This window comes from Camelus ferus, chromosome 16 (assembly GCF_009834535.1).
Source record: "Camelus ferus isolate YT-003-E chromosome 16, BCGSAC_Cfer_1.0, whole genome shotgun sequence".
NCBI lineage: Eukaryota > Metazoa > Chordata > Mammalia > Artiodactyla > Camelidae > Camelus > Camelus ferus.
This window is the reverse complement of record NC_045711.1, coordinates 19,338,492-19,352,475: the sequence shown is the minus strand read 5'-3', so window position 1 is coordinate 19,352,475 and position 13,984 is coordinate 19,338,492. Positions and strand designations below refer to the sequence as shown.

Below are 13,984 nucleotides of genomic sequence, written 5' to 3'. Positions count from 1 at the left end.
CAGGCTTTCCTGTGCAGCCCTTTGTGCAAACGTCTGGGAGTCTCTCAGGTGAAACTTGTCAAGCAGCATCTCTGAACTCGGGGTCCCCTCCCCCTGATTTCAGGGACTGTGGCTGAACTATTCACTCCCCCAGCACGGGGAGCTGTCCTCATCTTTATCTGTGCAGGACGGCGTCAGTGCCTGTTGCGCTGGGCACCCGAGGTTTTGGCCATCTGACAGGTGGGAAGTGGAGCCTCGACCCCTGGGGAGGCTGTGCGCACGTGCTTTTGGGAGAAGACTGGCAGCCCCTCCCCGGGAAGGTGGAGGCCTGGAGAGGGCACTGGTGCCCCTGCGGCCGGCAGGCCTGAGCAGCAGCCAGGAGGGTGACATGCAGGAAGTGTGCTTGCTGTCAATTCAAAACGTCCCACGTTCCTGTTTATTACACTTGGCACCTGCTGCTGGCTCGCCATGTGCCAGGCCCTGTATTCAACCCTCTCGAGACTTCGTCTGTTGTTATTCCTGTCTTGCCGAAGGTGGCACGGAGGGTCAGGGAGCTGCTCTGACTTGCTTGAGGTTGCAGAGCCGGTCAGCGCACTCTAGGCCCCGCCCACTCGCCCCCCAGCTCCCCGAAGGGATAAAAGACAGCTTCTCACTGAAAGAAGAAGTCGGTTCTGGTTTTGCTGCCCCCCCCCCCCGGCTACAAGCAGAGAAATTGTTAACCAAAAAGTGCAGTCTTGCAAATAGTTCCCAGGCCTCTGGCCTGGATTTCTGGATCAGAAGACAGAGGAGGCCTCTGAAGAGCTCCCGTCTCGGTGCAGCTCAGGAGGGAGGGGTGGGTCCGTGAGCTTTTAATTCATTTAGTTTGGGGATTGGTTGCACCCAGGGTGGTGGGGCCTGGAGCCACGGAGATGGGGCCACTGGTTGTATCTTCAGTCTGGGAGCAGGAGGAACCCCCTCGCCCCCAGTGACTTCCCCCAGCCAAGCCCTCTGTCCTGCACGTGATGCCGCGCAGAGACATTTGCGGCAGGACCTGGGAGAGAAGCGCCCCTCTGGCTCCAGGTCCAGCCCGGTTACAGGTGGGGAGTCGAGGCCCTGGGCATCGGAGCCTTCGGCTCGTCCTTGGAGCCCAGCAGAGAAGTCAGCACTCAGGAAACAGTCGACGGATACCTGCTGAGTGAATGAACGAATGTGCGAGAAGGCTGGAAATTAAAAACAAAACCCTCGAGCTGTGGCTTCCTCTGGATTCTGCTGGTGGAGGAGCCCCGTGGAGGAGGGAGAATCAACGAAGCGGGTCCTTTGTGAGAAGACAGGGCCGGGCCCCAGGCAGCGCTCGGTGACTCAGCGAGGACACCCGCCCACCCTCCACCGACTCGCGGACTCCTGTGTTGGCGGAGCTCGAAGCTGGGAACAGAGTCTGGACCAGCCGCGCCCCGCCCCACCCCCCACCCAGCCGGCCCCCCCCCCGCCTCCCTGCTCTCCCTCCCACCCCTCCCCTGCCGACTCCTGACTGGGGCCTTGCCCTGGGCCCCGCTGTCCTCGCCGGGGACGGTCCCTGCTGGGGACACTCAGCCCTGCTCCAGCAGCCCCTCCCAGAGGCCTTCCCGCACCCACTCCCCGCCCTGGCCCCCACTGTCACTTTGCTCTGGTTTGCGTCCCCCGGAGCACGTGCTCTGCTCTGAGTGAGCGAATCAGTGCACGTGCTTCCCCACAGAAGGTGCTCCCGCAGGCCGGGCTTCATCTTGACCTTGGGACTTAAGAGAAGTTCACTCTGTACGGAACGTTGGAAAGTTGGGGAGGCCTCCTTCCTGCCTGGCTCAGGTCAGGTCAGCCAGCCCCTCACCCTGCCTGCAGCCAGTGGGTGGCGACGGGCTGTTCTCGCCAGTGTTGAAGAAACGGCCTCACACGGACCTGCGGTCGGCCAGGCTGGACGGCAGGTCCCCTGGAGAGGCCTCGGTCCCGCCGGGGTCCCAAGAGCTGGGTGAGCATGCTCGAGGGCGGGCGGCCCAAGTGGAACGCGGGACCCTTGGCAGAGAGCCTGGGGGCGCGGGTCCTCCCTCCACCTCTGCCCCCACCACTCAGGGACTCCCCGTTTCGGAGCCTCGGTTTTCTACTCCGTAAAGTGGAACCACGGAAGGCACCTGCTTCCCGGCACAGCCCCCACCCTGTTGCAGCCCCAGCGTTCGCCCCTCCCTGCACCCCAGCACAGTGCGGGGGAGGGCTGGGGGGGGCAGAGGGATGGGGACCCTGGCTTCTCCCCAGGGGCTGGGGGTTTTCCTGCAGAAAGAGGCTGAGATGGGAGAAGGGAGCCTGGAGCCCTGAGCTGAGACCCCCAGTTGGTCGATTGCCCAGTTGAGGTTTGTTCTTGGCTAAAGTATCCAGAGGACTTTTCATGGCCAGAAAGTGACCCGAAAAGCCAAAGGCGGCCCAAGTCTTCCTCCGGGGCGGGATGGGGGTGGGGAGGATGAAGTTGTGTCGGGTTTTCCAGAAACTTAGGACACCGTCGTCAGTTCGCACCCCTTGCCTGAGTGCCCCTCCTCTCCTGCAGCTGCGTGCCAGCCCCCAAGTCCCCCCGGCCCCTGCACTGGAGGCGCCAGGAGGCACTGGGAGCCGTCAGAGGGCAGGACATTGAGGTGTGGAGGGGCGAGCTCTCCTCCTTGGAGGGTGACGCACGGGGCGCAGGTCCTCACAGTCCAGCTCTGCCAGCTTCTGCCCGTGTCGCACCAGCACCCAGGTTACCGCGCTTCCCTCCCTGCCCCACTGCGCCTTGCCTGACCTTGAACTTGGCGCGGGTGTCATCACCATGTCTGTGCCTCTGGCCGCTCTCACTGGACCCTGTGTCGCTCTGTGTCACCCACTGCGCTGCTGAGTGGGCGCCTGAAGTCCCTTTACCTGCCGGTGGGGTCTGTGTGGGGCGTTTTCCCGGGAGTGAACTGTGAGCTCGTGGTGTTTCCCAGAACAAGCTCTGTCCTGCTCCTTGGACGACAGGCCAACGAATCGGGAGCCGAGGTGTTGGGGAAGGAGTAGCGACTTGATTCGGAAAACCAGCCGACGGGGACGATGGGGGACCGATGTCCTGGGGAGCCATCTCCCCCGAGTCAGAGTCCAGGCTCCTTTTCTGCTAAGGAGCGGGTGGGGAAGGTGGTTGTGCCAGCATCCTGGTGCCGGAATCCTTGGTTCTTGCGGCTGTCCGTGCGGGTCAGGTCAGGTCGCGGCAGACCTCCTGCAGGACAGGTGATAGTCCCTGTTCTGCCTCTTTCTCTCTGTGAAAGAAAAGAGTTCTGTCTGAGCACAGGCCCTGACCCCAGGCCCCACCGCCCCCACCGCCCCCACCAGGGCACCTTCCTGGCTCTGGGGGCCGACGCCCACGTGCAGGCAGGGCCTACAGCCAGTCCTCGGCCCCAACATCGGCCTTGTTAGTCAGAGCAGGGGACACCCTGATGTGAACCATCTCTGTGTCACAGCCACCGCCACCCCTGTGTCATAGCTGCTGCCACACCTGTGTCACAGCCGCTGCCACACCTGTGTCACAGCCACCACACCTGTGTCACAGCCGCCACCACAGCTGTGTCACAGCCGCCACCCACACCTGTGTCACAGCCACCACCCCTGTGTCACAGCCACCACCCACACCTGTGTCACAGCCGCCACACCTGTGTCACAGCCGCCACCACAGCTGTCACAGCCGCCACCCACAGCTGTGTCACAGCCGCCACCCACCCCTGTGTCACAGCCGCCACCCACCCCTGTGTCACAGCCACCACCCACACCTGTGTCACAGCCGCCACACCTGTGTCACAGCCGCCACCACAGCTGTCACAGCCGCCACCCACAGCTGTGTCACAGCCGCCACCCACCCCTGTGTCACAGCCGCCACCCACACCTGTGTCACAGCCACCACCACATCTGTCACCAGTGAGCACTCCTCTACCTGCAAACCCTTTGCAGTGCCTGCACCCAACACTCACCTGCCCATCTCTCAGTTCCTCACAGGACACGCCCTGTGCCGGCTCAGAGCCCTCACACATGCTGTTCCTTCCACTGGAGACACTCTTCGCTCCTGTCCTCCACTGCCGGGTGCTTCCTCTTCCTGTACGCCTGGGGTCCCGCTCAGTGCGCCAGCCGCTCCCGGTCACCGTCACTCTGTGCACCCCGCTCAGCCACCCCGCCCCCAGCACCGCTGGTCTGAGCCGCAGGTTTCAGCCGCTGACCGGTCGCCCCCTGTGTCCCTGATGCAGCCCGATGGTGGGGACCTGGTCTAGTCCTCGGACGTACCCTGGGGGAGGAAGGGGAGTGTGCATAACCGCTCGGCCCAACTGCGTGCGACTCACGAGGAAGACTGATGTGGAGGTGGAGACACGTGTCCCAGGTCCCGGTGGGTGGCGCCTGCTGGTGTGGTCACCCAGGATCTGGCGCTGCCCGAGAACTTGCAGGGCAGGGCTGGGCACAGGGTGCCCGCTCGGCGGGACCTGTGCTGCCCTCATCCACTCGCAGGTGGGGCGGGAGCCTGGGAGGCCGGCCCGGGCAGGGTGGCCCAGCCAGTGGCCAGCAGACCCCACACTGGAGCCCGCACTGTGCAGGGGCCATGGGCGCAGACTCCCTCTTCCCTCCGCCTCCCCCCCCCAGCTGCCCACCAGCAGTTCTGCAGTGTCCCTACCCTGCGCCCTGCGCCCTGAGCCCTGCCCCGACTCTGAGCTCTCTCCTGCCTGTGCGCCTCCTCCGTGCAGCCCCACCCAGGGCCAGTGTGGCCCCTTGGCCCGAGTCTCAGCTTCGCCGTCTTCCCAGAGCCCTCTCCCAGCTCCCAGCTTTCTCTGAGGGGCAGCCTGAGGCCAGGGCCCTGCACCTGGGCCGTCTGTGCCTGAGCCATCTGCTGCGCTCCCCCAGCCACACCTCCTAGACACGGGGCTCCCCTCTGGGCCTCAGTCTAGCACGTCGGTCACCCCCGTCTCCGGGTCTTGGCACATGCTGGTCCCCTTGGCCTGAAATGCTCTTAGGCCAGATGCCTGCTTGGGTGACCGCTCAGCTCTGCTAATCTTTGTTCACTCTCACCTCAGCAGTGAGGGCAGCCCTGGCATGTCTGGCTGGTGGCACCCGCTCAGCACGCGTGGGGAGGGCGGGGGGACACCGCTCAGCCACTCTCATTCCAGTGAAATGAGGTTACAGTGAACACCAAAGAGCAACCCAGATGGACTGAAAGATGACAGACGGTGCCGTGGACGCAGGGGAGAGGGGCAGGAGGGCAGCTCCCCTCACTGTCCACACGCAGACTTTCAGACCCCAGCTTGTCTCCTGTCTCTGCCCCTCCCAACCGCACCTGCCTTCCCCCACCCCTCAGCCTCACCCTCCACCCGGAGCCCCAGGGCCCTGGGAACGGGGCCAGGGGAGACGATCTGGGTCCTCAGAAATCATCCCGTTCCTGCTCCGAACACGCCCCCTGCCATCCCCCGGAGAGGGTCCGGACCCGGGGCTCCAGCCCCACAGATGTCCCCAGCCCAGTGGTGACCTCAGACCAGCAGTGACCTGGGCCTCGGTTTCCCCTGTGGACACGCCCTCCCACAGGCAGCCCCCGGCCCACCTGCCGGGAGACCTGCCAGCCAGCACAGCCCGACCGTCAGCGCAGGTTTCACTCTGCGGCCGTAACCACTGCACCTGGGCTGGCTGCACCCCTGACCCAGGGCAGGGTCATCTGGCTCCCCTCTTCCTCTCTGGAGGGACTGGGGTTTCACACAGAGCATACGTGGCCCAGAAATAGCAGCTGGCCACTCACAGGCCCACCCTCCCCGGCCCCAGAAAGGAAGTGAGAGAAAGGCGGGCACTTTTGTTCTTTCTGCAGAAACAGAGAAGTGCCGGGTGCTCCCCAGGGCCCGGCGCAGACCTGCCCCCACCCCAGGTTCTCCCCGCGGACAGGGGAGGACAGAGGACAAAGTCACCCCTCACGAGGGCCGGGCCGAGGCTGGGCCCGGGACTCTGCTCTGTTGTTCCTGAACTGCAGTGGCTCAGTGGGGTTGTGCTGACAAGGCTGCACGTCGGGGGCCTCCCATTGACCCTCCAGGAGGAGGTGACTGCGGGCAAGTACCTCGGTGAGCTGCCTTACTCACGGATCAGAATAGCCACCCTGCCTTCCTCGGTAGGAGGAAGAGTCACCCGGCCCAGCTGGACCCCGCAGGGGGCCTTGGAGGAGCTTCTGTGAGGACAGGGCCAGCCCTGCGGGGCACTGAAGCCTGGACAGCAGAGGTGGCAGGTGCGGCTTGCCCGGCCCTGCCTGAGGGCCCTTTGCTCAGCTCCGTGCTGCTCGGGGGGCTGGTCTGTTTCCTGCCCAGACCCTGCCTGGAGCATCTGCGGGGAGGCGGGGAAGCAGACCGCGATGCGTTCTGACAGAATGCTGCCCAGCAGGCAGACTCACACGCGTGTTCCGCCACGGGCCTCCCCAAGACACAGCACGTTGAAGAAAAGGGCTCCGTTTGTGTGGGTTTTATTTTTGTTTGTTTGTTTGTTTTGCTTTGTGGGCGAGATAATCAGGTGCATGTATTTACTTACTTGCTTTAATGGCGGTACCGAGGATTGAACCCAGGACCTCATACAAGCTAAGCATGCAGTCCACCCTGAGCTCTACCCTCCACCCTCATGTGAATTTTAAACGTGGACCCCAAAGGGCTCCACGTGTAACCGACACACACTCACGTATGGATGTCACGTGTGAGGCGCAGACTGGAAACTCACAAAGCAAATGACAAGAGCGGTCACCGCCAGGGAGGGCACTCAGGCAGAGGCGCCTCGGCTCTATGTGCTGGGCTTTGTGTCTTAAAGAAAAACACGGAGCAGAGCCGGCCAGTTGCAAACGAGGCCCATTTGGGGGTTTGGTGAACTATTTCTTGCACTATTGTGATCATTCATCTTCTGTGCATTTTTCAACTGTTGGATTCCAGCTCAGAGTCTGCAGGTGCGGGGCACTTGGTGTGGATGAAACAGACCGAGTACCCTGCCCTCTCGGGCTACGTTCCCCTGGAGAGATGAGCGATAATCAAGATACACGAGGAACCATGCGGCATGCTGAATGCTGATAAGGGCCGTGAGGAGACAGGCCGGGCAGGGATCGGGGTGTGGGGTCCGCGGCGTGAATCGGGGGGCATCTTCTCCAGTGGCTGCTGGCTGAAGTCCACTAGCCTGGTGACTTAACACAGCACACAGCACAGAGTCCCCAGGCCTGCATCCCCGGGCAGGGCTGTCTCCTCCTGGGGCACCGGGAGCACCCCTCCAGCCTTGTCAGCCTCCAGAGCTGCGTTCCCTCCAGCCCTGGGCTCCCGGCCCTTCCTCCCCATCCGAGCCGACAGCCTGACGTCACCTGCTGCTTCTGAGTCACGTCTCCGTCTGCCTCCCTCACAGGACACATCGAGGGCCACCTGGATAACCCAGGACCATCTTCCCGTCTCAGGAGCCTCCACATAATCATGTCTGCCAAGCCCCTTCATCACCTACGTAAGGCTCACAGGTCCAGGGGTCAGGACCCGGTGTCTCTGGCGTCAGCGTTTAGTGCAGGAGACTCGTGACGTGACGTCTGAGTGAAGGCCTTGAAGGGGCAGGAAGGGGGCCCGGGACTCTCTGTGGAGGAGGGAAGGGGCCTGGCTCGTCTGAGCCATTCCAGTTATCTCCAGTTTGGGGAGGTCACCAGTACGGCTGCTGAAAACGTTGGTGGACGTGTTTGCACAGCCTTATTCTGTCATTTCCGCAGGGTAAACGTGTAGGCGTGGAATTACTGGATCACAAAAGGTGTGTGTTGCAGGGGAGGGCGTAGCTCAGGGGTAGAGCATGTGCTTGGCATGCAGGAGGTCCTGGGTTCAAATCCCAGTACCTCCATTAAAATAAATAAAATACATAAATCTAATTACCTGCACCCCAAAACAAACAAAAAAAAAACTTAAAAGAAGAAAAACCAAAAGGTGTATGTTTAAAATTTCAAGAATCTACCGCATTGTTTTCCAGAATGGTCACAGTCTGCGCTCTGAGCAGGAGGCGGTGACGGCTCCGGCTGCCCCACGCCCTCGCTGGCACTTGGTGCGCTGGCCCTCCGGGTGGGTGTGCGGCGGGGCTCCGGGTGGTCCTAGTTCGCGTTTCCCTAACGACTAAGTGTTAATCACTTCTCTTCTGCTTATTGGCCATCAAATCTCTTCTTTGATGAAGTGTGTGTTCTAATCTTTTTCCGGTTTAAAAAAATTGGGTTGTTTGTTTCCTTATTGCTGGAGCTGAGAGTTCTTCGCGTGTTTTGAATACAAGTCCTTTGTCGGATGTCTGATCTGCAGGATTCTCTCCCAGTCTGCGGCTTGTCTTTTCATTCCGCTAACAGCATCTGTTGAAGAGCACAAGTGTTTAATTTGAATGAAGTCAATGTATCATTTTTTTTTTTTTTTTTTACGGTTTGTGCTTTTGGTGTCATAGCTAAGAAATCTTTGCCTAACCAAGGGTTTCCCATCTATTTTTTTCTATATGTTTTATTCTTTTAGGTTTTATTTATTTTTTAAATTTATTTTTAATTTAAAAAATTTTAATTGTACTTATTTACTTGTTAGTCAGTCTTTTTTGGGGGTGGAGGAGGTAATTAGGTTTTTGTTCATTTATTTTGATGGCGGTGCTGGGGACTGAACCCCAGACCTTGTGCGTGCTAAGCATGCGTTCTACCCCTGAGCTCTGCCCTCTGCCTGCCCTGTTCTTTTAGGTTTTGCATTGATGTCCGTGATGCCTGTTGTGTTGATTTTTGTGTAGGGTGTATTAACCATATTTTGTATTAATTTTTATGTATGGATCCAAGCTCATTTTTTTTGCATATGGACTTCAAAATGTCCCAGTATCATTTGTTGAAAGGCTGGCCTTTCTTCACTGAATCTCCTTTGCGCCTTCGTTGAAATTCACTTGTCCAGATAGGAGGGTCTCTTTCTAGAGTCTCTCTTCTGCTCCATCGGCCTATTGGTCTGTTCTACACACCGGATTACTGTAGCTTTCTGTTTTAGTTGAAGTCTAGTTGATTTACAGTGTCGTGTTAGTTTCCGGTGCGCAGCATGGTGACTCAGGTACACAGGCATACACATAATCCTTTTCACATTGTTTTCATTATCAGCTGTGACAAGGCATGGAATGTAGTTCCCTGTGCTGTACAGCAGGACCTTGCTGCTCATCTATTTGATTTTACTTGCATTCTTTTTTATTGGAGTGTAGTCAGTTCCCAGTGTGTCCATTTCTGGTGCACAGCATCACGTTTCAGTCATGCATATACATGCATGTATTCGTTTTCAGATTCTTTTTCATTACGGCTCATTACAGGATATTGAGTACAGCAGGACCTTGGCTGTGTATCTCTTTTATGCACAGCAGTCAGCGTCTGCAGACCTCGAGCTCCCAGTTCACCGCCCCCGCCTGACGACCCGAGTCGGCGCTCTGTGATTGGTGTGGCCTTAAACCAGCTAGTGTTAGTTTCCCTACTTTTTTTTTCCCCCCGAAGTTGTTTTCATATTCCAGGTTCTTTGTATTTTCCCATGAACAGGATAGACAGACAGATAGATAGACAGACAAATTCTCTCAGTTCTCTTTCTCTGGAGAGCTTTGACTGATACGTCCAGTGCCAGCTGCACAGCAGACGACAGATGTTTGTTGAGTGAATGAAGGAGCGTGTCTGCTGACTCGCCCCCACGCCCCAGGACCCGACTCACAGGGCAGCAGATGGGCAAGAGCCAGTGAAGAGCGATGATGCGCGTCCCTCCCGGACAGACGCGTCCTGTCTCAGGCCTAGAAACTCAGGGGCAGCGCTGTGTGGTGAAGTGCTGCTCCCTGCATCCAGAGTCGTGCCCGCCCCCTGCTCTTCCCCGGGCTTTGTCCACACTGGCAGTTCCCCACCCAGGCAGTGCTGTCCCCTGGGGACCTTGTGGCGACGTCTGGAGACACTTTCGCTTGTCTCAGTGACGGGGGGGTTGTGGAGGCTTACTGGCATCTCGTGGGTGGAGCCAGGGACGCTGCCAAACACCCGACAACCACAGGCCGGCCCCACAGCAAAGAGCGACCCGGCACCGATGTGAGCGGTGCGCACGCTGAGCAGCCCTGGTCCACACCGGCCGCTGGTCTAAACGCCCCACATTTGTGTCCTTCGCCGGCGGCTTCCTGCCAGCTTCCTTCCAAATGGCACGGCTCCCACGTGGGATGGTAAGAACCCGTGTAAAACCAGAAGCAAGGTGCATTTGTTTTACAAGGAGTGTCCTGGAGACCACAGCCGTTCTCAGAACTTTGTGTACCAAAGGGTTTTGTTTTTGAAAACTGAAATTACAGAATACGAACCAAAGAGGAGAGAGAGAGAGAGAGAACTTCACTGTTAGGGTTCTAATTAGCAATTTGAGTATTCTTGGCTCCCAATAGGAATGAGCACGTATGCTGTGGCTGCGGGTTTCGTCCTGGCAGCTCCCCACCCCCGCCACGGTCCTGTCCCAGGAGGAGCAGGTGTCTGGGGGACCAGATGGCTAACTGGGCTGGCCAAGAACAGGACCTGGTGCAAATAGAAATGATAATCCTAGTGGAACAAAAACATCCAGTGACTGCTGACCTGCGGTGAGGGGCCGACCTCCAGGGTCTCAGACCTCCCGGCTGGGCAGCCCGTCCATTTCCACTTGGTGAGGCTGTGGAAGGGGACCCACTGGGCAGAGCAGCATGGAAGCAAGTGGCGTCCAGACTGGCCCTCTGCAACACGCGGCTTGTGGCGATTTAAATTCAAATTCAAATTAAGTACAGTTAAACGTCCGGTTTCTCAGTCCCGAGAGGTGCCTGACACCACGTGGCTGTGGCTGCAACGGGCCCGCATGGACACAGACCACCTCCAGTCATCACACGCTCGTCCGCGGCTCTGGTCCGCACGGATGCCGGTCTCCAGGCACCCTCAGAGCCCGAGGCCTGAGCTCCAGCTGCTCCTTGCTCCACACCCCACCGTCCGGAGGCTGCCTCCACTCCCCCCGAACTCCCAGGATCTCTCACACAGACCTTGACTTTGTTCATCTGAAATGTGTGTGTGTCACTCAGAATGCAAGCTGAGGCTGTATACCGACCTCGAGGTGCTTCCTGTGCCCCACAGCCTCTCCGAGCACACCCCCCCAGCTGGCCGTTCATCCTGGCATCAGCACTGGGCAGTCCGGCCTCGGGGCCTTTGCCAGAAGGCCCTTCATGCCAAGACCTCCATGGTCACTTCCAGGTCTCTGCTCAGACGTCACCATGTCAGGAAGGTCCTGCCTGACCACCCTCTCAGTGTAGCTCATGTACACACGCACACATGCACATACGTGCACCCTCACACATGTGCACACGTGCACACACACGCCAGAGCGTGGATTTCCAGGGAGCGCCGCGGGCATCCTGCATCAGTGACTCCCTGCTGCCCACTGTCTGCCCCCCCTTGGGGTCCGGTCGCAGCCTTGGCTCCAGACGGGTGGGGGGCTCTCCCCGGGCAGCTCCTCCCCAGCCCCAGGTGGAGGGCTGCCCCTGGATCTGCGGTTCCTTGAGAATCATCTTCCCTTTTCTTCGGTGAAGCTTTGTCACACTAACCCTTCTTTGACAGTTCTCTGTATCAAACACCCTCTTTTCCGGGAACGCGGTGCTGTGGTTTCTGTCTCCTCTTGGCCCTGATGGATGGCAGATGGACGGCAGAGGGACGCTGTTCCACCCCGCGCCCGCCCACGGAGCCCTGTGGGTCCTGCGTGTTTGGGAAGGCTGGGTGAGGGAGTTAGTGAAGGCAGGTCTCTCTGCTCACCTCCGGTACTGGGTACAGGATTCCACCCATGCGGGGACAGAGCAACGAGATCTAAATACTGGGCAAATACTTCAAATATCTAAGTTTATGCAAACCTACATTAGGCACCCGTGGTGTGAGGCATTTTCTAGGTGTTCAGAGGACAGAGGTTTATTTGAAAGAGAATAAATAGGCTGCCTGCCCTTGGGTGTGTTTGTGGCAAAACCCGCTGTGAGTGTTTTTGTTGTTGTTGGTGGGAGATAATTACTTTTTTTTTTTTAATGGAGGTGCTGGGGATTGAACCCAGGACCCTGTGCATGCTAAGCACGTGCTCTACCCCTGAGCTCTACCCTCCCCTACTGCTGTGGTTTTTCCAAGCAAGAGCCCCAGGGAGGTCCTACCCCAAAGGGTGTTGGAGGAAGAGGGCCCCATGCCCAGGTGGCAGACGCCAGCTCACAGTCTCGGAGGCCTGAGCAGGCCTTGTCCTCGCCTGGCTGGGGAACAGGTCCGCCGAGGGCCTCAGAGGGCTGTGGCGAGTTCTGAGAGTTGATGAGCCCTCGGATGGCTCTGCAGCCCTCGGCTTTGGCTCCCCAGGCTGTGGGAGAGCGGTGTGGTGGGAGGGAGAGGTCACTGGGCTCGGGACTAGAAGGACTGGGCTCTAGTCCAGACTCTGTCCTGACTGGCTGTGTGTCCTTGAGCAAGTCACTTAACATCTCTGAACCTCCGTTTCCTCCCCACTGACACGAGAGTGTGCTGACGTTGGGGAACACGTCGCTCTCCTCCATCTCAGTGGGGGTGGAAAGCGGTTTGGTGACAGGAAGGACGACCAGGGTCTCAAGCTGCAGAGCACCCAGCGGCCAGGTCGATGACGTCACAGAGTGAGCCCCTTTAATAGAAGGGCGGCTCCGATCGTTTAAACATTTATTTCACTGAAACCACCTTTGGGGGAGGTATTTAAAATGCACAGTGACATGTACACCTGTGAAGCCATCACTCCTGTCAGGACACAGGCATTTACGGGGAGGGGGCAGCTCAGGGGTGGGGCACGTGCTTAGCATGCGCGAGGTCCTGGGTTCAGTCCCCGGTACCTCCTCTTAGAAAAAAAAAAAAAAAAAGACACAGACATTTCTCTCACCCAAAAAAGTTGTGTCTTCTTGCAGACAGCCCCACCCCACACCACCTGGATCCGGCCGCCCGCCTCTCACACGGGTCCCTTGTGTGGACGCACGCAGTCACCCAGCTAAAGGCCAGGAGCAGCGCTAGCAGACTGTACGGCAGGTCCTCTCTCACTTGTACAATTTTTAACTGAGGTGAAATTTGCCATTTTAACCATTTTCAAGTGTGCAGTTCAAGGGTCTTAGGGCACTGTGCTGCCGCCGCCGCCCCCCCCCCCCGTTCTAGAACGTTCCCAGCACCTCAGAGGGGACCCTGCACCCGCTGGCAGTGCCGCGGTTCTGTCCTGCCCTCAGCCCCGCAAGCGCTGACCTGCTTCCTGTCTCTGCTGCCCTCCGGGTGTTCCCTGTAAGTGGAGCCGCAGGTGAGCCTCCGGGTCAGGCCTCTTTCCTCAGCATCAGGGTCTTACGGTTTGCTGGTGCTGTGGCGGGAGCCCCACCGTGTCCCTTCCGCGGCTGAGCCACGCTCCAGGCGTGGATGGGCCGCGTCTCGGTTTCTGTTCACCAGGCGGCTGCCCGGAGGGTATTCCCACCTTTTGGCCGCTGTGAATGACGCTGCTCTGAACATTTGTGTCCAGGTGTTTGTTTTCAGTCCCAGGAGGGCAAAAGCGGGGACATACGGTAGCCCTGCGTTTAACTTTTGGGAGACCCGTCTAACTGTTCCCCACAGCGGCTGCACCATCCTGCATTCCCACCAGAGCTGCAGAAGAGTTCTAGTTTCTCCACATTCCTGCCAACATTTATTACTTTCCTTAAACAAACAAACAAGCAAGCTACAGCCACCCTAGTGGGTGTGGTGAGGCGGGTCTCACTGTGGGTTTGATCTGCGTTTCCTTGATGGCATTGCGCGTACTTTCATGTGCCTGTTGGCTGTTTTTATGTCTTTGGAGAAATGTCCCTTCAGGTCCTTTGCCCGTTTTGAGGGTTAGTTGTCTGCCTCTTTGTTGCTGAGTTCTAGGCGTTCTTTCTGAACTCTGAACGTTAGGCCTTTACTGACCACATACTTTGCAAATCTTTTTTCTTACTCAGGGTTGCCTATGTCTTTTTCAAATTTTTTTTTCTAGCAGAGGCACTGGGGATTGAA

General features: G+C 58.6%; 1 long non-coding RNA gene across 1 annotated transcript; it reads left to right on the top strand.

Annotated features, from left to right (window-relative positions):
- The first annotated feature begins 375 nt into the window (after window positions 1–375).
- On the top strand, window positions 376–8,434 carry LOC116669347. Its single transcript, XR_004326741.1, has 3 exons — window positions 376–1,957; window positions 5,810–6,056; window positions 6,903–8,434. It is a non-coding gene; the product is annotated as an uncharacterized LOC116669347 (long non-coding RNA).
- Window positions 8,435–13,984: the final 5,550 nt, after the last annotated feature.